At 41.7% G+C, this 25,245-nt stretch overlaps 1 protein-coding gene across 28 annotated transcripts in view; it reads left to right on the forward strand.

Moving 5' to 3' along the window:
- Positions 1–25,245, forward strand: part of ANKRD6 (ankyrin repeat domain 6) — a 108,373-nt gene that overhangs the window by 34,362 nt on the left and 48,766 nt on the right. For 23 of the 28 annotated variants that reach the window (XM_065059578.1, XM_065059589.1, XM_065059588.1 and 20 more), the window contains one exon: positions 20,056–20,210. The exons of the other annotated variants lie outside the window; for them this stretch is intronic. The gene's annotated coding sequence lies outside the window, so the exon portion shown is untranslated. The remainder of the gene's footprint in view (positions 1–20,055; positions 20,211–25,245) is intronic. 28 annotated transcript variants of the gene reach the window in all.

Genomic DNA, 25,245 nt, shown 5'->3' on the forward strand with positions numbered 1-25,245 from the left:
GGTGCTGCGAGCAGGATCAGCAGGTCCAGTGTGGTAGGTGATAGTATGGAACAGAATGGAAAGCTCACCTTAGATGTAATGTCTAACTTTAAGACCTGTCAGTCTCTTCTCCCAAGTAATAAGCGATAGGACAAGAGGGAAAGGCCTCAAGTTGCACCAGGGAAGGTTCAGATTAGGTATTAGGAAAAATTTCTTCATGGAAGGGTTTGTCAGGCATTGGAACAGGCTGCCCAGAGAAGTGGTGGAGTCACCATCCCTGGAGGTGTTTAAAAGATGTCTCGATGACTTTCTTAGGGACATGGTTTAGTCATGTACTTGACAGTGTTTGGTTAAGGGTTGGATTTGATGATCTTAAAGGTGTTTTCCAACCCAAACGATTCTATGATTCTATGTTAATAAACCATAATGTAGAGTGTAAAAATGAATGTGAATAAAAACATATATAAATATTTTAAAAATGCATTCTTCTTTCTGAGTAAAATAAACTTTAGGAAAGATTTGAATTCTACACTGAGGTGACAGTGAATTTGGAAAAGCTTCCTAACTGGAGGCAGCACAAGAGGCAGCAGCAAGGCAGGAGATGTCAGCAAAGGAGTAGTAAAGCTGACAGGAAAGAGACAGAGTTTTCCTTTTGGAAGTACTAAGTAGTACTAAATGTTCATGGGTCAGGAAATAAAACTAGTTGAGGGGGGAGGTATGTGGTAGCTAATACTTTAATGTATTTGAAATAAAGTAGCTTAAGTTTGGGTCTTAGTAATCTTGTGTTGATTGGAAGAACCTGTCTTGATGTTCTTAGGAGGTTGTATAGGGAAAATAAACCCTGGCTTCATGTAGTGTGATCATGGGACTTTGTGACCGTGTAGCTGCACCGTGGAAATACACAAGTTTTTGTTCTCTCACTCTATTCCTGAGAAATGTAAACCAAAATATTCTTGAGGAACATATAGAAATATTTTAGGCTTACATGTACCTCAAGCACCTGTAGGTGTCAGGGACTTAACTGTTGGAAGTCCTGTGTAACGTGGTTGGGAAACTGCTACTATTTAATGTCTATTCAGAGTGTAAGCAAAGCACTCTGCTCACTGCTCTTCTGCATTTCTCTCGTGCTCAACACGATGGTCTTGTGCTTCTGTGAATCAACTCTCTGACAGAAGTAAGGATCAAAAAAAAAGTTCTGTTTCAAGGTCACTTCAGGTGGAATGAAGAACATGGACGGGGGCAAATGTACTTGAAGAACAGGTGCTATGTGAGTGCTTTGGAAATGAAAGATGCTTGTCTGTCTACTGCCTTGGCAGTGTATTGCCTCCAAAATATACTATATTCACCCCAGATCATAAGGTGGCAGTGGCTGTAAGTGCCTTCCTTTATCTTTCAGTTGGTTTTACTTCTTTTTTAAGGTTCTAGTGTAATAAAGCTTTTATCATCCCAGCACTGCCCTGAGATATTTATTTTACTGCTGTATGAACTGACCTAGTTAATAACTCTATTTCCATACTAATTTTTAAAATGCATTAAGTGCTCTGGGTACATGAAACTGGACGTTTTCTTTGACAGCACCACTATGAATCAAGAAACTGAAAGTCACGCCCCATAAAGAGGGTATTTCCACAGCACTTATTAACTTTTTGTTTATGGAGGTACAGCTCCAGCACAGGATGAGCTTCATTCTTGCAGCTCTGGCAAATGAGCTGTGACACGCTCTTACTGCTGCTGCTGCAAGTAATCAGCTAGAGGTTACTTTTCTGGATGAAATACATTTAAACGGCAGTGAAGGAGAGGACTGTGATTTATTTTGATTGGTTTTCCCAATGATATTTGCATACTGCAGTATGTAATATAAGCAGCTATATATAATGTTTTTTTTTTCTCCATATGACACCATAAATCAAGAGAGAAGTTAAAAAAAATAAGCTGCTTTTAGTGACATTGCCTTTTTCTTTGAAGAACCCAGGAGGACCTCAGATCTAGATGCTTCAAATTAACATGTTGTTCTGTTTGTGTTGAATATAACAATATATTTTTGTGTTGAGTAATGTATCTGTGAGGAAAGTATCATCACCTGAATATAATAAACATTTAGAATCAACCTTCTTTGTTTTTATTCTGATTTCCAGATCAACATTAAAGAAATAGATATAAAATTATTAATCAGAGGTGTTGCTAAACATTTTTCTGTAGTTGTCAGAGTGATTAAGATGTAATAACTTGTTTGAGATAAGCTTGAGGGAAAAAGCATAACATAGCGCTATACTAGCTGTTACAGAACAGCTGTACTTTTTTTTTTCTCCTTACCAAAGAGGTTATAAATCAGGGTGTTTTACTGTGCAAACTCAGTCATTTTTCTTATGTTTGGCTTCATCTAAATTGACAAGAACATGAAAATAAATATGACAAAAATAGGTATAATCACTCAAAATTCTTCATTAAGAGTGCATGAGTATGAATTGGGGAACAGAACATAATCTTAGTGTGAGAGCCTTGGAAGGAACTTAAGCAGCAATTGAAGAACTTGACGTGCTCGCTTGCTGCTTGTTTTTCAGATGCTTGTGCCAGCGCAATAACAGTTCTTATTTGGCACGACAACACTTCAGTGCACTGAGACTGATGCTTGTTTCATCCCAGCATCTGGTGAGATTAAGTATTAGCGCTGCTGTTTAATGAACAGTTTGCGGATGTGAATGAGTATTTGGGGTTGTTTTTGTTTCCTCTGGTTTGTAGACAACAAAGCCGTCGAGATGAACAAAGCCTTCTGGACTGCCTACTATATAGATTAATTTACAGCTGCCAGTTTATATTAGTCGTTCTATTTATTCTGCTTGGGTGCTTTTCTGAGGAAAGGAGTATTTCTTAGTCAATTGTCTTACAAAGAGAAAGGAATTCAAGAAATGTGAAGCAAACAAATTCCTGCTAATTAGGCAAGCTTTTGGAGCTGAGTTGTTTGCTCCCTTTTCTTATGATTTTATGTTACACAAAAAGACTGAAGTTCGAAACCAGAATTTAAGTTGGGCTCCCTCCTGCACTCTGCGTGTGTGATGCTGGGCTTTGGTGAATAGCAGCTATAACCACATTTCTTGTTTGCCTTCTTAAAAGCCTGGCCCTACTGAAGGTTTTAACAAGTGGATCAGTGTACGTCTCTTGCCTCTGCAGCTCCTAAGATGACAAAGGTTTATCAGGAACCTCTAATGCTCCTTATTTCTGATATGTTTGCCTGTAATTCTACTTCTCTGTGTCATTGTTTGTGCCGAGTCCTGGCTCTGTGTGCTGACTGCTCTGTGTCTTGCTGCTGGGGGCGTCCAAACCCACACACAACCCCGCACCCCCCAAGAGGTGACTCTGCGTTAGGTGGTTGGTCAGTGAGGGTATGAAAGGAGTATCTGAGAGTTTATCTGAGAGCCTTACAGATACGTATGGATATGGATAATATAGACTGGCTAACGTCTTTGCCCGTCTTCTAAAATAATTGCTTGGGTGGACTCAAGTAGTTCAGAAGGGGATTAGTTGGTTTGCCTACGGCAGAATCAGGCACACCGGGAGATGTGCCCTTTTTCCCCACCCCTAGCGGAGCCGGAGCTCTTTGTTGCCTAAATGACTGAGAATGGGATTAAACTGGGCTAAATATAAGTTTCTATAATCCTGCACAGGGGGTTCCTTCTCCTCCGCCCCTCTCCTGTGTTGCAGGCTGGGGAATAACACATTGTGGGCCTGTTTGGAAACCCAGGTGTAAGGCAGTAAGACATGAGACATCCCAGATGTTAAGAAGAGACCTTGTAGGGGACAGGAGCAACTGCTCTCTTCACGGGGACCGGGGGACCCCACTCTCTGCTGAGGCATCCCCAGTGAACTGTCAGCTCTGAGGCTGGGAATGCGAGGAACTAAAGTCTGTTTGGCTTTTGGAAATTATTTCCCTCCTGCTCATTGTAACGAATGGTCCCTTCTGTACTTGACTCGTAAACCTTGACAAGTAACCACCTTGTGTATTTTGATGTGAATGTCAAATGAGAGGTATACCATGCATAGTTAGACACGTAGGCACAGGTATATATCCATCTATTATTTTCTCTCTTTTTTTCTGGTGAGAAGATGGTTTTACTCCATAGTAGTCACTTAGTAGAGGGCATGATACTTGCCCTGCGATCTCTGCTTTCTTCTGTCGTGGTTGGACTTTGGCTTTGGAACTTGCAGGTGTCTGACTGTGGCGATGGTGCAGGTGTTTGCAATGCAATGTGCAGCTTCATTCAAGAAATACTTTCTGCTCCTGTTTTGGTCTCTATTCTTTTGAAAGTCCTTAAATTGATTTGGAAATATCCACTTAATGAAAGTTGTTTGTTTAACTGTTTCATATCAGGTGTTAGAAGTATGTGTGCACTCAATTTAACAGGAATTTTATTTGTTGAGTGCCAAAAGTTACTTGATATGTACTATGTGAAAGGTTTCAAAACCTTATTAGCAAGTCTTGTGTTTCTAAGATCATGTGGCAAAATGGAGCTGGTACTGGGTTTCTTCAAAGTATACGTTGACTTACAGTGGGGTACTTAACAGTTAAAACCAAAAAAAACAACCCTCTTGTATGGCCCAAAAAACAAAATGAATAGTCAGCGGACTATCAAAAAGAAAAAAGCTATACTTTTTTTCCTATTGTAACTAATCTCTAAGTTGGTCTTGAAATAATGAATAAAACTACTTAAAAACACTGGTTTTCATCGTTGTAATTGGTATGTCGTTCCCCTCTAAAAGCAGCTCTGCACAATACTGAGAAGTAGTCATGTTGTATCAAAATATACCAAACAATTCACTGTTTTATAATACTTTTCCTTGTATTGAATAGACATTTATGAAAATACAATATTTTCTTGGTTAAAAAGTAGAATTGTGAAATTTTACTATGAAGTTTATATTTTGTTGCAAATTGTTGTGCCTTTACCACCGTTAGAGATCCTGAGCTTTCACATTCCTTAAATCACATGTGAAATTAGTTCTTTAAATTACATCAGTGCCTCCCAATGCCTCACTTCTATGCCAGTTGAGTCTGCTGCTCAAAAAACTCTAAGGAATCCTGGTTTTGGATGTAAAAGCCAAGGACGCGTTTGGGTTGTCTTCAGAGGGTGTAAAGCTGAGCAAAACGTAGGTGTTTTTCTGTCGCGGTTGTGGGAGGTTTTACTTCTGGGCCCGACTGCCAAAGCTTCAGTCGGGCCATGTGGCCTGTTAGCTGGCTGGTAGTGATGAGGTGTTCAGAATTATTTGCTCTACAACTGGGCCGGGTTTACAAATGTGTTGTTTTGCCTTAGTCACATCCAGTTCCTCTGCCATGGCCTAGAGCTGCAGACGGCCTGGGTAGCTGCACCTCTCCCTTCTTACTGAGGTGGCAGGGCACATATAGGATCATCTTGTATAATACTTCAAGTCAATATTTTCCTTCTTGTTTTCAGTACAAACAAGAGGACCAATCACCTTTTTTTTTTTCTTCACTAATTTGTGAAAAATATATGGACATGTAAATCCTCTTAGTGCTCTTTTTGCCTGTTATTAAATCACTGGTTTTGATTTATGGAGTCACTTCCAGAAATTCCCTACAGCTATCTTTTGTCAAGGAAATTTTAGTTATTGTTTGATATCTTATGCGTTGTTTTATGTTACATCTGAATAAAGAATCAAATTTCTTCATTAACTACTACATGCCCATGCAGCAATCAGAAAACCTTAGGACCTGAGTAGATGGGAGAGAACTAGAGTACTTCTCAGTATCTGGCTTCTTTGTTGCATGTAGATTTTTTTTTCCTGTGCCCTATATTTGTATGCATCTAAAATCATTGCACTTATTCTGATTGTTATCAGTTAATTGAAGAGTCTTACAAAGAACTGCAGAGCTACTTCAGTTCCTTCTTTCTCTTTCATTCTGCAAAACCATGTATCTATTGCTATCTATTACACCATCGAATTCAATAGGGGCTTGATCTTTGTTTGCATGTGAACGGGAAATTGCCCTGCTGTGCAGATGAACAGAGTACAGGAATCAGTCAATATCTCCGTTAAGCTTCCTTGAACGTTTTTAAGAGTAAAACATTTGACAAATTTTGTGGTTGAAGACGTTCATGTCAAGTGTCGGTCTGGGTTCCCTGATTTTCTTTCATGTGCACAAATGACTCAACAAAAATAATGACTGTTGACTGTATTATAGAAATATATGTTCAGAGCATACATAACTCATGAGATCTTGAAAGGCATTTGGTGTGTATAGAAACCACAAGACTTGAAGTTACGTACTTTTCTTTCTTTTGAATGTTTTCTTTTCAACTCAAGCTTTTTTTTTTTCCCTTCTTCTGGTGTTTTTATTGGAGTTGATGACAATACTGTTTTAGAAAAAGCAAACCTTTTTACTCACTGTTTTCCTAATCACATGTATTCTTTTTTAGTGAGATCTGATGGGCTAACCTCAAAATAGTGTGCTTATTGGTTGCTCTTAAGAAAACAATTAAAGCAGGAAATATTTGGGATATTCTTTGGTTTTGTTTTGCAAATGTCACACTTGGAGCTATGCAGTTGTGTTACCTACTTTTGAATCATTTTCCCATTTTATTGTTGCCACAGATGGGAAGCAGGCAGGGCACAGTGCAGGTATGGATCTGCAAGCTTGGTGAGTCTGCTTTCAGACAAACCTACCTGTCTGTCCTGCACATCTGTGCATCTGCTCTGACTTGGATCTCTTGAAGGGACTCCCAGTCCGGATGACTGGAAATGAGTTGGCAGTGGCAGTACAGTGGGATCCACCACCAAGGCTGAATCCTGTATTTGGGTCTCGGTATCCAAAAGAGAAACGGAGCTAATCTAGTGCCCTCACATACATATATGGAAAATACGTATTTTAGTTTATATTAGGTGAGGAGAAATAGTTCCAGTATTTGCTAATATATTTTAAATATGATGATTTAGAATGAATGTGAGAAAGGTAAGCAGGTCATTTTGTGAAGTCTTTTGGGTGTTACTGAAACATCAGGCTATTCAGGTTTTGATGCTTGCCTCGTAAGCCAACCTGTCTCCCTTGGACTCTCTTCTAGTGAACGGGAAGAGCGGTGTTTCCTGCAGAGCAATGTTCAAAATCTCAAATTAAGTGCCTGGTCTGGATTGCGTTCTGTCTTCATCTTCGTAAGAGTGCTCTGCAGTCAGCAAAGAGGATCAGGCTGGGATACCTCTGGATGTACTTCCCCTGCCCCTTGCCTGTCTCACAGGGTGGTGGTTTGGGTTCCACTATGGTGTTGAGAGAGGGAGAGGTGGGATAGTGTGGACATCAGATTCTTCAGTTGTGGGATGTAGTCTAGGGGAGAAATTTGACAGCTTGTTCATTTGTTTGAATTGATTCCTATACATTGTGCTCCTAAAACTCCCCATGTTTTAGAGAAAGTGAGATTTTGTAGACCAAGCATTCCATTGTTATCTAAAGAGCTCTTCTGTTTTCATGTGGAGGGCACCCCATTCCCACGGTCATACTGCTCCACAGCCCTTTGTTCATCTTTGTCTCTCTTTCTTCCCCTTTCAGATGGAGGGGCATAAATCTCTTTGAAACTCTAGCTAAAATGTCAGGGTACGTAATGAAATGGTGACACAGCTAGTTACATTCATCATGAGGAGCTTAAATGGAGAAGAATGAACTAAGCCAGCAAGTTCATAGATGTTTTCCTGCGAGAACTATAACAGTTCTCCAGTGTCTGTGCAGTGTAGAGTGTTACAGTATCACAGTATCACACAGTATCACAGTATGTTTGGGATTGGAAGGGACCTTGAAAGATCATCTAGTCCAATCCCCCTGCTGGAGCAGGAACGCCTAGGTGAGGTCACACAGAAACATGTCCAGGTGGGTCTTGAATGTCTCCAGAGAAGGAGACTCCACAACCCCCCTGGGCAGCCTGTTCCAGTGCTCTGGCACCCTTACTGAGAAGAAGTTTTTTCTCAAATTTAAGTGGAACCTCTTGTGTTCCAGCTTGATCCCATTACCCCTTGTCGTATCATTGTTTGCCACCGAGAAGAGCCTGGCTTCATCCTCGTGGCACTCACCCTTTATATATTTATAAACATTAATAAGGTCACCCCTCAGTCTCCTCCAAACTAAAGAGACCCAGCTCCCTCAGCCTTTCTTCATAAGGGAGGTGCTCCACTCCCTTAATCATCTTTGTTGCCCTGTGCTGGACTCTCTCCAGCAGTTTCCTGTCCTTCTGGAACTGAGGGGCCCAGAACTGGACACAATACTCCAGATGGGGTCTCACCAGGGTGGAGTAGAGGGGAAGGAGAACCTCTCTCGATCTACTAACCACCCCCCTTGTAATACACCCCAGGATGCCATTGGCCTTTCTGGCCACAAGGGCACAGTGCTGGCTCATGGTCATCCTGTTGTCCACCAGGACCCCCAGGTCCCTTTCCCCTACACTGCTCTCTAATATGTAATTTCCCAACCTATACTGGAACCTGGAGTTGTTCCTGCCCAGTTGCAAGACTCTACACTTTCCCTTGTTGTATTTCATTAAATTTTTCCCCACCCAACTCTCCAGCCTGTCCAGGTCCCGCTGGATGGCAGCACAGCCTTCTGGTGTGTCAGCCACTCCTCCCAGTTTGGTGCCATCAGCAAACTTGCTGATAGTGCACTCTATTCCCTCGTCCAAATCGTTAATGAATAGATTGAATAATATTGGCCCCAGTACTGACCCCTGAGGCACTCCACTAGATACTGGTTTTGATGTGTGTGCCTTGCAGTGATGGTGCAGTTAGCAGAATTAACATTCCTGTGACAGCCACAACTTTGAATTGACTAACTTTTATGTGCTTAAAATTCCCCTCTGCCATTTCTTCTTTTCTTATTTGATTTCTTTCTGAAAAGCAGTAAAGAAACTTGCAAAAGAGAAGGAAGGAAGGAAGGAAAGAAGGAAGGAAGGAAGGAAGGAAGGAAGGAAACCATGATGAAGAAATTCCATAATTCAGTTGAATGCATGTTTGAATTGAGAAGAACTATTATTTTTAAAATTTGTGTTTTGCAGTTGTATCACAGGCTTGCAATCCTGTTTGCTTCAAATAACATGCATGGATTTTATACAGCAGACATTACACCCAGCAGAAAAATTCTTCAGTGTGCTGTGTTATGGATGGAGCAGATCCACAGATTAAGTGTTCTGAGATCCAAAAAAATCCTAGATTCAGAAGACAAAAAAAAATATCCTGAAGATTTAAATCCATTTGCAAATATGAACAATAACAAGCCTATAGCTCTCTGGAGCTGCAGTGAAATCCAAGCCCAGTCAAAGTTACTAGCAAATTCCCTGTGACTTAATAGGGTCAGGAATCATACTTATTTTCTACTTAAGGTTTTGCACGTGTAAGATTAGGTATACTCAAAGTAGCACAAGAAATGCCTTTGCTGCTGAAAGACACTAAATGACAGATAAATGAAAAGTGGTTAAAAGTCACTGAGAATCCCATAGCCTGCAGGTGGGAGCTCAGGGCTGTAATTACAGTTCACAAGACAGTCTACAAACAATGTCCAGCTCTTTCTGTAAGAAGATGGAAGCCATGACCCAGCAAAGTATTTACTTTGATGGATGGCCAGTTCATTGTTATGTACGGGTTCACACCATCTAAGTAGTGGTGTGTGACTGGATTACTGCTGTCTCTCTTTCTCCATTGATTGTAGAAGGAAATTCCTCTAGTCTAAACCAAATCTTTTTCTGAGGTTTAAGTTAGGTGAGGTGCATCCAACATGGCGACTGTTGCAAGGCTTTAAGAAGGACATGTGTGCCCAGTCATTAACCCTCAGTTAAGTGAAGGAATTTGAGGCAATGACTAATGTGTTGCCTGTAAACAGTGTAAAATAGGAATATAATGAATGAGAGGAGCAGGGAACTGCAAAGAATTGGCCAAAGTCTCCAGGGCTGGATCAATACAAATGGAGAGCGGTTCTGTAATGGCTTTTTTGCTCATCACTGTGTGATGTTAGTTTGACACAGGCAATTTACTCGGAAAAGCTTAAGTAGCCTTAGTAACAGAAAGCCCCAGCAGAACTGACACTAATGGTCTCCCCCATTATCAGTCTCAACAGAGAGATTAAGAAGGAATGAACAGAGAGACCAAATCGCCGTCCCCCCCTTCTGGGTGTTGCCGCCTGACAGCAGGTTTGAGCCGTGGCACTGGGGCTTTGGGCAGACTCGGCTGCACCCGGTGCCAGAGGGGATTTTGCCTCTGCTCTCAGCTCTGTGCCATTACTGAGGGCTGCTGCAACATCACCCAGTCCAGCTTTTGTACACAAATAGTCAAGTCCCGTCATCTTGAAAGAAATTCAGCATATCGTGCCCTGACAAAGCGTATTATCAAATGCTGTTCAGACACTCACTAACCATCTGATACACTGTGTTAAACATAGCCAAGCTTTGTCTCCCTTTTTTCTACCAAGGTTTGCGCAGGCAAACCATCTTTTCTTGGCCAGAACTCTCAGTGAGTTTTAGCAGGGGAGCTCTGTGGGGTGTGCACCCCAAGACAGATGCGTCCCCACTGTGTTGGGTTGAATTTGCAAAAATGTCTCAAAGAAAATACAGCATCTGCTTTTGCTTTCACCCAAGCTTGAAGAGACTTAGTTAATAATACAAGCACTGTCTATGAATGGCTAAACACTTCCCTTTCTGAGTACTATGCCTTGAATATGTTGTAAAGTTCAGTGTCAGCTCTCTTTTTTTTCCTTTCTCTAGGACAGGTTTGTACAATGAATCCAACATTCAGTTAAAAAAATTGCTGCTGCATGTGCTATATATGTTCTGTCTGCTTTTTGTGGCCACTGTGTGGAAGGCTCTAATAGCAACTCACTTCTTGGTAAGACCATTCCACCTTTTTTCGGGAGCATTGCTCATTTTCTGTTTCTATAGAACAGCAGACCAAAAACTTCTGGCCATTAGCAAGTAAACCAAATGTCAAACCAAGTGCCAAGACAGGATTTAATCTATGATGATGATTGTTTGTGAAAAGTAGATCCTCTACCTTATTCAGTCACAGTACTGAGGAAAAGCAGATCACCTTTCTATGAACAGCGCTGATTTTCTAAGGGACTGTTGTGTTGACACATAAGTTCATAAACATAATCTGTGTCCCCTGGATTTAGAAGATTAAAAACTAAGTAAGAGTTACAGCATCAGTATCAACATTGTGTGCCCTTATGAGTCCTTGCTTTATAAGTCATTGTATTTTCCAACGTCACTTACGACACATTTTCCAATTACACCAGGTGAATGGTGGAGCTCAACATATTTATATTTAAAAGGTAGTGAAATAGATGCTTTGCTTTTTATTAACTGAATGGAAATATATCAATGTATTTAATGCATGGTTCTATAGAGGAAAAATCCTGCCCTTATACAAAATAATAACTAATATTTATGCTGCTAAAATATATTTAAGATACATAACCAGTAACGTTTGTAGCTAAAAATGGATTTTTACAGCTTTGTATATTTTTCTGTGCCTACACTGTACAAATGAACTCTGTGTACATCAGGTGCATGCGATATTTAATCTCGAGTGAAATGTTCATAGCAGCAGTTCAAAGATGAGGATAGCTTTATTAGTGGTTTAGAGTCACATTTTCTTAAATTCAAATTCTTGTCTTACTGTGGCAAATTAAAGTTTTGTTACTGATATACAGTGGTTAGAATTTGCTCTCTTATATATCATGGTTATACTGTTGTTTTTTAGTTGATTGCTGCATACATCAAAAATGGGGGGGAGGGGGAGAGCAAACTTCTTCAACAAAGGCTTGTGTGACTGATACAAAAGACAGGAGGGCGTAAATCTTCTTTTCCTCCTAAAGAAAGTTAGAAATACCTCCTCCTAAAGGTATTTTGGGAAATACCTGTGTGCACTAAGCCAATCTGACAGTTTATAAGGATGTAGTAATTAATTATAAATATTTACTTAAGTATGGCCTGGATTGTTTTCGGAAGGCGGATGCAATGATCCTGAGACAGCAACAGTGTTATGTTATGCTTCCAGGAAACATGCTGCTGTATCTTTTGTCTTGTCTGGCTGACTATTGCCTTGCCTAACTTTCCAGGGAAGAAAAAGCAATGTAAATTTAAGCATAACTTTGAAACAGAAAAGTAATTTGGTCACTCTATAAAGGAGGAATATTTTTCTTTCTTTCTTTGCAAGGAAAGACCATGGTAGACTTGCTAGATAATTTTCTCTGAACTAAGCTTGTTATATTCAGTTCTAATATCTGGAAATTTTGTAGTAATCACTGATTTAAAAATCTTTCTGGTGTATCTCTTACTAATTCTTAGAGATACTCTAGTCTTTAAAGCAGTGAACATGTGAAAAATGGGAAACATCTGAACAGTACATCCAGTAGGGCAATCTGCCAGATGATTCCTGCATCTTTTAGCTCTCATTATGTTGGATAAATCTTTGTCAAGTGAAATGTTCAGGTTTCCCAGAAGGCCTTAACAGGGCAGGAACCTAAAAACTGGAATTTCTTAACAACTTCTGAGCAAGGCCGTGCACACATCAAAATAACATAATTTATACAAGTGACACTTTGGGGGTATCTTTGCTTCTTTATTGCATACCACTTGTAATTCCACCATTCATTTAAGGATACCTAAGGGTATGTATTTTCTTCTGATGTGTCTTCTATCTCGTCATTGGAATAATACAAGGATCTGCTCTGACATCCCTGTGAGGTGCTCCTGGGCTGGCTCTCAGTGCCAGGCTGGTTTCCCACGGTGCTGGTGGCCATGCCGTCCCTTCAGCTTCACGACAGGCCCCCTCCACAGCCCTGGTGAGGGTTTTGCCACCTTGGGCTTGTCCCTTGTGGGAGCTTCCCTTTCTTCTCCCTCCAGCTCTTTCTCTGTGTAGAACTCTGCAATTGCTTTGAAGAGAATACTGGCAAAAGAAGTTTTTTCATTGCTTATGCTCTCTTCTTCCTTCTTATAAGCCTTCTGTTCTCCATAAAAGGCAGAAGGTCTTTTCCTGCCCTCTTTTGATAAACCCTCTACTTGCTGTGCTGATCGTGTACCACCTCAATCATTTCACTGCTTTTTCATTCTTCTCTTAGTATCCACCCTCACCTCTTGTTTCTCTGGTTTTGCTGGCTTTGAATCTCTTCCAGCTTGAAAAAAGGGTCAGGTCATCACCAGTTACATTCACGCTTCTGGGTACCCCCTGCAACTCCCACTCAAGAAGAGACTGGACAACACCCTCAGACACGTGGTGTGAACTGTGGGGTTGTCATATGCAGGGGTAGGAATTGGACTCGATGGTCCTTGTGGGTCGCTTCTGACTCAGGGCATTCGATGATTCTCTGCTGTCAGCAGCTGTTAGTGGAGCTTCTCTCTGTAATGCACCCACACCTTTTCCAGTCCAACTTTGCCCATTTCATTCCGTGCAGCACCTCATCAAGAGTTTGCAAGGTGCACTGCCTTCTCAGCCTCACTTGACCTGTATGCAGTCCCCGATGTTGTTCTTGAAATCCTGCCCATGCCTTTGATCTTTGATTTGTCCTCTTCAGATTCTTCTGCCACCTCAGCGATTTGCTTGGAGGATCCTCCCCCATCCAGCTTTTTGGTAATTGTTCTCTGTGGTTGTGCCCTTGGTCATTTATCTTTCATTTTCTGGCCTTGTGGATGCGATTACCTTGAGATAAACATCAGCTCAACTTCTGCCACAATGCTGAAGACTTCCCTTTGTTGCTGTGTCTGTTTCCAACACTTGGTTCAGTAGTTATCAACCAAGAAGTGAAAAGATAGATTTTTTTTTTTTTTTTTTTCCTAAAAATAAGATTTGAGCTTATTTTAATGTGCAGCTGTGCCCTGCAAACAGTGCAAAACTACCATCCTTTGTATCCTTCAGAGCTGATGTCTTTGGAGTCATACTTTACTGAAAGAAATCAACTCCCAACTCTTTCTAACTACAGCAAAATACTGTAGAAACTGCGTGGTTGTGTGCATCTGTAGTATATTTGTTAGTGAAGCTGCAATTGTGAGGAAAAGCTTTGTTCTCAGTAAAGGCACTGCAAAAACAGACTGTAGTGGTAGAATGGAGGGGAGAAATTTGACCTTTGCATTGCTGCTGTATTTGCTGTTCAAAAAAGCTAATAGAAAAACTGTTACTTTATTTTAAAATTGAACAGATTTAAAATAGATTACTTGAGACCTTTTTTACCCTCTGGACCCTTTTATTTGAACCAAGTTTCAGATTTTAAGTAGTCTTTTAACAAATAATGTGTAAATTAGCAGCACATTGTGGTAATTTAATAAATTGCAGTATCCATTCTAGATATGAATTGCCAGATGAACTATTTGTGGAGATGTGAAGTTACTTTTGTATATGTTTTCCAAGGAGTACAGGTAAAAGAGAAGATATCCAAGTGAAATCAGACTAGCTGTGTTCCTGCAGAACCTGGTGAGGTGAACAGAATGATATAGCTAATCAAAATGAAATTAAATTAGGCTTAATTAGGTTTACAGAACCTGCAATTTTTCCAGTTCCCAAATGCAATTGTAACAGCACATAACCAGCACTCCTAGTACACCGTCTGAGACATTTTGGGAACCTGTTGTCAGGGTACACCATTTGTTCCTAAGTAGTATATAAGTTCATCCAGGAAGGAACCACAAAAATGGAAATCAGTTGAACAGTAGTACCTTCTGATGGTGTTCAAATTTGGGGGTTACCAAATGGAGAAATCTGCCTCATTTGAAATGTCTGGGTGGTGGCACAGGGAGCTATGATTTAAATGTGTTCTGGGGACTTTGACCAAGACAGCTGTTCTCAACATATCTTTGCACTTGGAAAAAGTAGGGTGAGGAGGCGAATTGCATGAATGTAGTAATATCATGAGCCTTTGTGATGACAGTTACATTCTCCATGGTGTGACATTTCTTAATACAGGTGCACAAGCCTTGCAAAATACCTAGTCTTAGCAGAATGGTCAAAAATTGTAGGAAATAAAAGTCAAAATAAATATTACATATAGATATGGAATGCTGATTATATTTGGTACCTTTCAAAAATGAAAATATATTTGAATTTAAGAAGCAGAGTACTTGTGACTGCAATGATGTTTCTTTCTGCACACATAAGCATGGCTTATATCAGAAACAGTGTGGCCAGCAAGACTAGGGAACTAGAACAGGGATCATCCCCCTGCATTTGGCACTGGTGAGGCTGCACCTTGAATCTTGTGTTCAGTTTTGGGCCCCTCACTACAAGAAAGACATTGAGGTGCTGGAGGCAGTTCAGAGAAGGGCAATGAAGCTGGTGAGGGGTCTGGAGCACAAGTCTGATGAGGAGTGGCTGAGGAAACTGGGGCTGTTCAGCCTGGAGAAGAGGAGGCTGAGGGGAGACCTTATCGCTGTCTACAACTCCCTGAAAGGAGGTTGTAGCATGGAGGGTGTTGGTCTCTTCTACCAAGTAACAAGTGATAAGATGAGATGAAATGGCCTCAGCTTGTGCCAGGGGAGGTTTAGACTGGATATTGGGAAAAACTTCTTCATGGAAAGCGTTGTCAGGCATACGAACAGGCTGCCCAGGGAAGTGGTTTTCCACTTATAAGGAACTTCTTGGGTTTTCATAATCCAGTCCTTGCCCTGTTGCTCACCTACTGTAGGTTGCTGGTGTCCTTCCCAAACTGTGCTGGTACGTGCAGGGGTCTGGCAGCAAGCTTTGCCTATGAAGACCAAATAGAAAAAGGGGTTGAATACCTGAGGTTGTCAGTACTTGGCCAGAGTCTGACTTATCTATCAGTAGGTTGTCTTCTTCAGTCATTAATGAAGTGCAATTTTGAGAGGAGCAGCAGTTCAGCAAGGCATAAAAGCAGGTTCTCCCAGAGCAGCTGGGTACCAAAACTCAGATACTTGAGTTTGTAATTCAGGGACACGAGAAGTTAGATTTGTATTGCTTACTACCAGCATCAGCTCCTGTTACACTGAGATATGGAGCCCCAGAGACACATGCTGTACTGCAAAGCAGCTGGAATAAATGAATAACAAGAAATATTTTTTTACATGATTTGTGAAGACAGCCAGAATTTTGCTTTTCGCTGCTTAGTCCAATGTCAGTAAGTTAATCCACAGATACAGTGTGGTAAGGGAACTGAAACATGATTTAAATCTTGAAGTACTGTATAAACAGGAATTTAACAACCAACATTTGTGTTAGTTGCAAGAACTTCTTAAAAGTGTGGCTAATTAGTAATGGCTGAAGTTATACAGTAAAGGATAAAAGGAGCCAAACTTAGGTCGTGTTAATCTTTTGCAGACTGTGAACTGAGTTAGAGCTTAAGTTCGATGTTACTGCATCTTGTATTGTCAAGAGTTTGTGTTTCGGTGGACCACTCTGTGAAAGAAAAGAGAAGAAAACCGGCTTGGACTATTTTTGTTAAATTGTAGTCTTGAATGGGATCAGTACGATGATTGGATTGAAAGCCAAAATCAGACTCCCTCATTTGTTTTGTTCAGCTGAACTTGGTTGTCCTGAGGCGTGCTGTCCATCTGGCCTGACCCCTGAGGCAGCACAGCTACGTGTGTCCACCAGCCCGTCTGAGTAACAGGAGGACATGCAAGAGCAAACATTTGGGTTTTGCCCTCTCAAACCTTGTACACTGGATGTGAAGCTCACAGCTCTTGGTTCCCTTCCTGAACTCCTCCTCAGGGTGTTGCACTGACTATGGGTAGAAATATTAATACCACCGAGCAAGGTCCTGCTGGGAGCCCTACTGCCCACCCTCTTCAGGTGTGGTGGTGTTGGTGTCTTTCCATCGTGCTGCCTCTCACACCAAGTGCTTTCTGGTGTTGAGACGTGGTGCATCAAAGCTGGAGGGGCTGGGGTTTGCTGCAAGCATATGTTGAGACTGTCTGGCCTATTGATACAACCACTCTTCATGTTTGCATTAGGCCTTTAGGATGTGGAGACAGTTTCATGTCTGATTCTTCTGCTGTTTTCTGAATTGAGGCTCTCAGTAGCTGGTATTTTTTGTACTTACTAATATGATTGCTAGTGGGTCAGATTCCACATTCTGATTTGCAGAAATAAAAGTTGAAACTTGAACAAAGAGTTTTACGTGTAGCATGTAAACTACCTGCTGATATTAGTGTCTTCACTCAACCTTAAAAAATGTCAAGCTTCTACCTGAGTTCGTTAATTATAGTAAATATTCTTGATATTTCTATATCAATATTCTTATCAATATTCTTGATAATTCTATATTTCATTCTGAGAAAGTAGGTGCCCAAAGTGCATTTTGAAGTGTACTGGGGAAAACATTTCAACCAAGAGAGGGATGTGAGGAAGGAGGACAGGGATGTATGGCTATTTTATTCTACTTTGAGTAAAACTAGTAAGGTTTTTTTTTTGTTGTGTGTTTTTTTGTTGTTGTTGTTGTTTGGTTTGGTTTGGTTTGGTTTGTTTTTTTTTTTTTTTTTTTTTTCCTAATTAATCCTTTTAAAAAGAAGAGAATTTGTGATTTTTAGAGAAGAAAGGAGTGAGAGCAGTGGAATAAAGACCAGGGGCTTAATTTCAACACACTTAAAGGAAATGGTGTTAAAATCCTATGGGAATGATTCCTAGAGAAAGGAAGAATGGTTTCCAAACAAAGCAATTTAAAGTTTTGCCTTTGATGCCTTGAGACCAAAAAATCGCAGAGAAACTGTGGTAAACACAGCTATGGTAAAGCTGTGAGAAGGGATTAGATGAGCTCTGGAGATCTCTCTCAGATTTCCATTACTGTGATTCTAACTTTAAACTCCATGTTTTTGCACATCATCTTGAACATGGCTATTAATAGTCTACTTGTAGTTTAGATATAGCTTATTTATTTGGTTCTTTATATTTCAATTAATACTTCTAATTAAAATGAAACCGAAAGTTATATTTGCAAGACATGACAATGTCATTGACAACATAGTCAGCAAAACACTACCAAAAGATCAAATTACAGACCTAACTAGTGGTTAGCTTTCCAGTGCCTTTCTGTATTATCAATTGTTTTGTACATAAACAAATCTGATGATCTGAATGCCTTAGGAAAAAGGGTAGGAAAAGGAGCTGAATTATGCAGACATGTTAATTAGTAGGAAAGAGGGATGATGAGATCTTCCAACAGCATTTTGTAATTGAAGTCACTGAACTTGCATTTCAGCAATGATTTCTGCTTCAGAGATCAAGAGGGTTTATTTCTCCTCAGCAGTTTTCTGCCTGCAGCTCTCAAAAGTTCAAGCAGGCCAAGTGACTTGCATCATTTGTGAACACAGTAGAACAAGCAGTGACATTGCACTGAGAGTGGAGGGTTCGCTTCCAGCCTGTGGAGCCAGTCACCCCAGGCACGCTATTTGGTTCCCTCTCTAACCGTAAGAGAAGGAGATGGCCAAGGAGATGACTGCTGCTCCAGTCTTGTTTAACAAAAAGGTTCATTTGAAAAGGAAGAAAAAAAAAAAAGACCACCCTACTACCTCCATTTGCTACCAGTTTCCATATGAAATATTTCTTAGCTTTGCTGGGTGTAAGAGGTGGGGCAGGGAAGCTTGTCCTCCTTAAACTGTGGTGTTGGTGGGCTTCAGAAAGAGAAGGGAGTCACTTTTCTTTGGGTCCCTGCTGCTAGAGAGTGCAGAGGTGATGAAGCTGGTGAGGGCCCTGGAGCACAAGCCTGATGAGGAGCAGCTGAGGGTACTGGGGCTGTTTAGCCTGGAGAAAAGGAGGCTGAGGGGAGACCTTATAGCTGTCTACAACTACCTGAAAGGAGGTTGTAGCATGGAGGGTGTTGGTTTCTTCTCCCAAGTAGCAAGTGATAGGACAAGAGGAAATGGCCTCAAGTTGCACCAGGGGAGGTTTAGATTGGATATTAGGAAAAAATTAGTCATGGAAAGGGTTGTCAGGCACTGGAACAGGCTGCCCAGGCAAGTGGTGGAGTCACCATCCCTGGAGGTGTTTAAAAGGCATTTAAACAAAGTTCTTAGAGACATGGTTTAGTACTAGAGTTAGGTTATGTTTTAACTCGATGATCCTGAGAGTGTCTTCCAATTAAATGATTCTGCCCACTGTGGTCACTGCCATTTAGAGGCGATAATTGAGCACATAATTTACTTTTACAGCTTCCTCTCATTTACCAGCAGCCCAGCCCCTGGCAGATCCTTTGCCTCTACTGCAGGGATTTTAGGAGGAGAGTGTCCATTTCTTCCTTGATGAAATGGCAGATGCTCGCTCAGTCTCTGTGCCTTGGGGAAGCCTCTGCAACTTCCTTCACTAAAGTACAGAGTTGCCATTTTATGTTCAGAAAGAAAACCACCATGAGCCCCTGGGACCCTCCACCCCTGTGTGCCTCAAGGATCCAATTTATGACCTGGGAGTAGTAGAGTCCTGCTTGTTTTGGCAGTGCAGGCCTGTAAATCCTCTCATCTGCTCACAAATACTGCTAACATGGTAGTCTGTCTGTAGTTTAGGGGGGATACACTGGCTTCAGAAAGGATGTAACGACAGTTATGGCAACAGATAAACCTGGAAAAGCAGCAAGAAAGTGGAGCTGGTAGGAGTATTTGTGTGAAGAGAAAAGGAGAGGGATCACAGGCCGAGAATGGAAACCTTAGCGAATCCGCCTAGTAAGTTCCCATAGCCAGAAAAAAAACTACTCGCTCACGTCCACCCTGGTGCCGTGGCTGAAACAGGGTACCTGGGATGGGACAATAATGAGATGTGATGGGGAAGGTACTAGAGAGAGAAGCAGAAGGAGCCTTTTATCGTATTTTACTGATTTTTCACGATTTTTGGGAACATGCGAAGGTCTCATTTCCCTTGTTTGCATAATTGTGCAGCTTTCACTGCTTTGCATTTTCAGAGATGATTTAGTGGGAATCAAACTGGAGTGCCATGGTTTGAACTTTTTTTGTTTACAGAGGGAAGTGGCTGTGAAAACCTCAGGAGCAAATGGCTGGTTTGCCCAGGTGTATTCAGGCAGCCGAGTGCTGCAGAAAGCACAGGTGTTAAATTTCTGTACTCCCCGGTCTGCTTCAACGCTCCATTTACGATGTGTCTCTCCTCATGCAGGGCAGTGTGCCATACTGTGGTACACAAACTTGCAGTTGCAGTCAGCACGGGAGAAGACTGAAGCTGGCATCCCCATTGTACCCAGCCAGAGGTTGCCCTGCAAGACACACCTGTGAAATGTTCATCAGAAAAAACTGAAGGGTAGATCCTTAAGAGTGAGTAAAAAGCAGATCTGACTTCTTAATTTTTTTTTTTCTAAAATGCATTAAAATAATGCCATGCAGAAGTTTATTTGGAAATGCATTAGAGTTTCTGGGTAAATACAGAGTGAGAGGAGCTCGCAGTTTTACGTGTGATGCCAAGTTATGGTATTTTTGTCACACTGATGTGTCCTTTGGAGTATGTAGCTTTTCACCTCCTCTGCTGTGTGTTTAAACACCTGTTGAACTGCACTTCTAAGGACTGATGGCTCAGTGGCTCAAGGGCTAGAAAAGTGTCAAGAGTCCTGTTGAAATGACATTTCCCTAAGGAAGAGGCTGGCTCCTGGGAAGTTGAGCTGCTTAGTCAGGGAAAAGATCACCTGGGAGGGACAGTTCTTGGTGCTGGCATGAAGAATGCATGGGAAAATACCCAGACAGCTGTATCAGGAAAGGAGATGTCCTGTTTTGTGGGCCACATCACCTGCTCAAGCAGGGGAGCTGTGCAATGAAGAGGATATCCTGACCTGCCTTCTCCACAGCACAGGTGGAGAACAACAGGTCCCAGTGGCAGAGGGAGACAGAGGACATCTTCAAGATGCTTTCTGTTTCCTCAGCGATTTCAAATTACCATTTACTTTTGAGCGGTGAATGACTGTGTTCAAAATCTCACTGCAAAGCTCATTCTTAGGTGCTTTGTAGGTTGCAGCTCTAGACTTTAAGAGACAAACTTGTAGACCCAAAGGATCGCACACTCTGTGGGATGCTGCAGAGTGTGAGGCAGCAGCTGGGGAGGCTGGAGGAGGGTGACTGCAGTGTCCAGACCTTACCCAGTCATTGGAACCCAGGTACCACTCCTGCCTTGCCACAGCTGAAAGAGGTCTGCCTGTGGAGCCCAGCCCTTCAGACACCTCACCTGTGCTCTGCCCAGCCCCAGCTGGGAGAAGACACTTGAGATTCAGGGACTGGTTTCCCTCAGAGCAGTCTGGAGAATTTTCTTTCATGGAGTGCTTGACCAGCTGGGATATTTGTGTAGGTAAATACAGTATTGGTTATTAACTTTTTATGCGTAGTACAGCAGTGCTGTTTCCTGAACCTTGAGTGAAAGCAATCTGCTCTCGACCTACTAACCACCCCCCCTTCTAATACACCCCAGGATGCCATTGGCCTTCCTGGCCACAAGGACACAGTGCTGGCTCATGGTCATCCTGTTGTCCACCAGGACCCCCAGGTCCCTTTCCCCTACACTGCTCTGTAACAGGCCATTCCCCAACTTATACTGGAACCTGGGGTTGTTCCTGCCCAGATGCAAGACTCTACACTTTCCCTTATTATATTTCATTAAATTTTTCCCTGCCCAACTCTCCAGCCTGTCCAGGTCCCGCTGGATGGCAGCACAGCCTTCTGGCGTGTCAGCCACTCCTCCCAGCTTAGTGTCATCAGCAAACTTGCTGACAGTGCACTCTAGTATCTCGTTCAAGTCATTGATAAATATATTGAATAGTACTGGTCCCAGTACTGACCCTTGAGGCACTCCACTAGATACAGGCCTGAAAAAAAAAAAAAAAAAGAAAAAAACCAAACCAGTCTTTGCTAGAAGTCCTATAATTAAACCAATGGCAGACTGAGCAATATGTTGTTAGAAGCATAGATTGCAATTGCTTGTTTTATTTGTTCCATTTTCTACTTAAAAAGGAATCACAGCTATATGAATGCTTCAGCAGAATAAATACTCAGGTACAGGAAAGTATTGTAAGATACTGGATTTCCAGATAGGTGGAGCCTGTAATCCTTTCTGTGGAAGACTGTTTTTGATAAGTTACATGGATGTGTATACAGTACCTACCACTTCCCTGGTATGCAAACCCGGACTGTAGAGCTGCATGGAGAGGAAGATGAAAGACCAAAATTGGAGACATTGTTCCTTAAAATCTTTAGCTTCTGGAGTTCTCAATGCTAAAAAGCCCAAACACTTTGTAAGAATACACATAGTTTCTTAGAATTTTTACAGGCTTGTATGTATGTGAATCCATATGTAAGTAAGTATGCGTAAAATAGTATTTTCATCCTCTTAGCTACATGTAGAAGGTATATGAGAGTGGATAAGGAAATGGAGGAGTGTTTTATTGGAGTCAGAATGACTGAAAGGTATAATTCTCTAATATTCTTTAACTGTTAAATTGCTGATGGATATAGAAGTGAGCTGCAGGTCTGTCACACACATATATATATATATACATGCCTGTGCATTTATGTAAATGTGATATATGCAGAGAGAATAAATAACTTAGCTTTCTCCAGTTAGCCTGCTTCATGTGAGGGGGAGCTACATCTGAGGGACTCTGTGATGATTTTTAATAAGGTACATGTTTGATGTCATGTATTTGTTTCTGAGCTGGTGGTGTACAGCATGTTGCTGTAGTGCACTGTGTACCTGATGGAATAAGGTTTGTGATGATGATTGGGCTTTTCAAGAGAAAGTCAGAGACTGTCCCTCCAGAAGGCCCCATCATCTGCACAAGAAGGGGTTTTCCATGTGCTAAGCTGTTTTGTTGTTACTGGGAAATAAGGCTGTCTCGATGCTGGAGGATGAGCAAAGCTTGTGGGATCATCACCAGAAGCAGCTTAGAGCTTAGAAAATAAAACCTCAGAGCGTGGCGTGCGTTCTAAAGTCCATGTAGGAGGCAAGTTGTTACTGAGATTTGCTGATACTTTCTGCACCAGTTATTTTTTGCATTCCTTTTCCAATCTGAGTGTTTTAGTTCTAGATAAATCACAGTGATTTACCACTGATAGGAGATGTCATGATGAAGTCAGGCAGATAAAAGTCCTCTTGCAAATTGCAGAAAGCTGAGTGTTTGTCACAGATACTGTGGATAGGATTCATTTAATCTAACTTTGGATGTTTATAGCACAGTTTCTGAGACGATGCTTAATGAGGTAAGTAATTTTAGAGTGTGATTCATCTGGCAGTTGAAATGTACTTTAGGATGACATGGATCGTGTCCTCTCTTGACCATAAAGGGGGCCTTGCTGAGTAAGTCAGCGGTAGATGTCTGTGCTGCCCAGGGAACCTTTTCCTTTGCATCTGGTGTCAGAGTGCTGTCCAGAGAGCCCCCGAGTTTTGGAGAGTCCTGAAAATTTGCTTTCAGTCATCTGTGCTCAGAGCAGAAAGAGCAGAGGTGGTGCCAAACTCTTCCTCGCAATTGCTCTGTTTTTTCTTTTACTCTTGTGAATCTGAGGTTTGACTTCAGTCATCAATGACCATCTCGGAATAACATCATGTGATATAATGGAAATGATCGTTTTTGAACTCTTACCATGAATCATAGCTCTACGGTAAGACTTGCATGTGAACTCATGCCTTAAAAGTGTAGTCTGTGCCATATGACCTCTAAAAGAAGAATTTATCAAAATACACCTCTGTTTTTTAGATGGATTACAGAGGAATCCCAGTGTTTCTGGTTTTTAATCCTTCTGTGAAGATGTTTCAAATTTCATGGAGGCTGGAGTGAACCTGATTGTTTCATATATTTATTTGTAGAAACCTTCCTGTGTAGAAGAGGTGGGGGAAGGAACACGTAAGAGTGATCCAAAAGTGTAGCACATAGGGCTGAGCATGGACTGGTCGCATGGGTGGTGGACATGGTCTGGATATTGGTTTTGGAGCTCTGTGCACGTGAAAAGAAGCAGAAGAGAACAAAGAAGCTAGCAAGGAGATGGTAGACAAGAATGCCAGTAGTGCTGAGAAGAAACTCAAGTGTTCTGCAGAGTGGTGTGCTGCTGGAGGAGCTTGCTTGGGATGCTGTCCTGCTCTTTGAATCCCATTGGTGAAAATCTCTAGCTTTCCTAATCTCATTCCAAGAGAAACCATTTAGATTGCAAGTGTAATGAATTAATCTGTTTGCTGTGCAAACTGTTCTATGAGCAGTGCATACTCTACTGTTTTACAGACTTTCCCGTTCTCTGTATGAAGAAGTAATTTCCTCTTCTTGTGGTGTAAACCTTCACCCAATCAGTACAATGTGTGCAATTTGAAACACGTGGTTCATTTCAGTGGCTTCAGGTGACTATAGCTTGACAAATTTTCCAGTGAGGGGCCGTGAATGCTCTGGAGGTGGGACTCTTCAGCCTGGGGACATCTCATCAATGTACATAAGTACCTGAAGGGAAGGTGTGAAGAAGACAGAGCCAGGCTCTTTTCAGTGGTGCCCAGTGACAGGACCAGAGGCAATGGGCACAAACTGGAACAGAGGGGGTTCCCTCTGAACATCAGGAAACACCTTTTCACTATAAGGGATGCTGAGCACTGGCACAGGTGGTCCAGTGAGGCTGTGGAGTCTCTGTCCTTGGAGATATTCAAAAGCCATCTGGGCATGGTCCTGGGCAACCATCTCTAGGTGGCCCTGCTTGAGCAGATGGGATTGGACCAGGTGACCTCCAGAGATCCCTGCCAACCTCAGCCACTCTGCGATTCTGTGAATTAGGTAGGACTGGCTGTGTCTCCCGCACAAACTGTTGCCAGCCTTCTCGGGAATTCTCACAAGGTTGTACAGGGCTCCTGGCAGGGGAGAACTACACACCTGCTCAGCAGCACGCCCGAGAAAACACTGAAAATGGGGCTGGATGCTTAGGAAATATTAGCCCAGTGCCACTTTTGTCTTACAATGTTGGGTCAGATGGTGAAGTCAGTTAAAACCGTCTTTGGCAGATCATATATGCTGTCAGGGCACCTGATTCATAAATTTGTAATGGCCCTACTTACACTAATTATCAGTGAAGCAGAGCAGATACGTTAGATCTACTACATTCACTGCAACAGGAATAGCACAGTACTCACTGGCATCAGCGTTTTGCAGGAAGAAATAATTGTGTAGTAAAGCTGTTGTTTTGAAATGTGTTTCCTCTCGGTGGTGAAAGTCTTGGTGTAATACTGAAATTCTGCTGCTAGATAGACTTAGAGATTCAGAAGGCAGTTCATAGCGTGGTAGTTGTGGTGTTTTTAGAAGATACTGACAATTATGCAGTTTTCTGGACCCATTCAAGAGAGTGT

The sequence above is a fragment of the Columba livia genome, chromosome 3 (assembly GCF_036013475.1).
Source record: "Columba livia isolate bColLiv1 breed racing homer chromosome 3, bColLiv1.pat.W.v2, whole genome shotgun sequence".
Lineage (NCBI taxonomy): Eukaryota > Metazoa > Chordata > Aves > Columbiformes > Columbidae > Columba > Columba livia.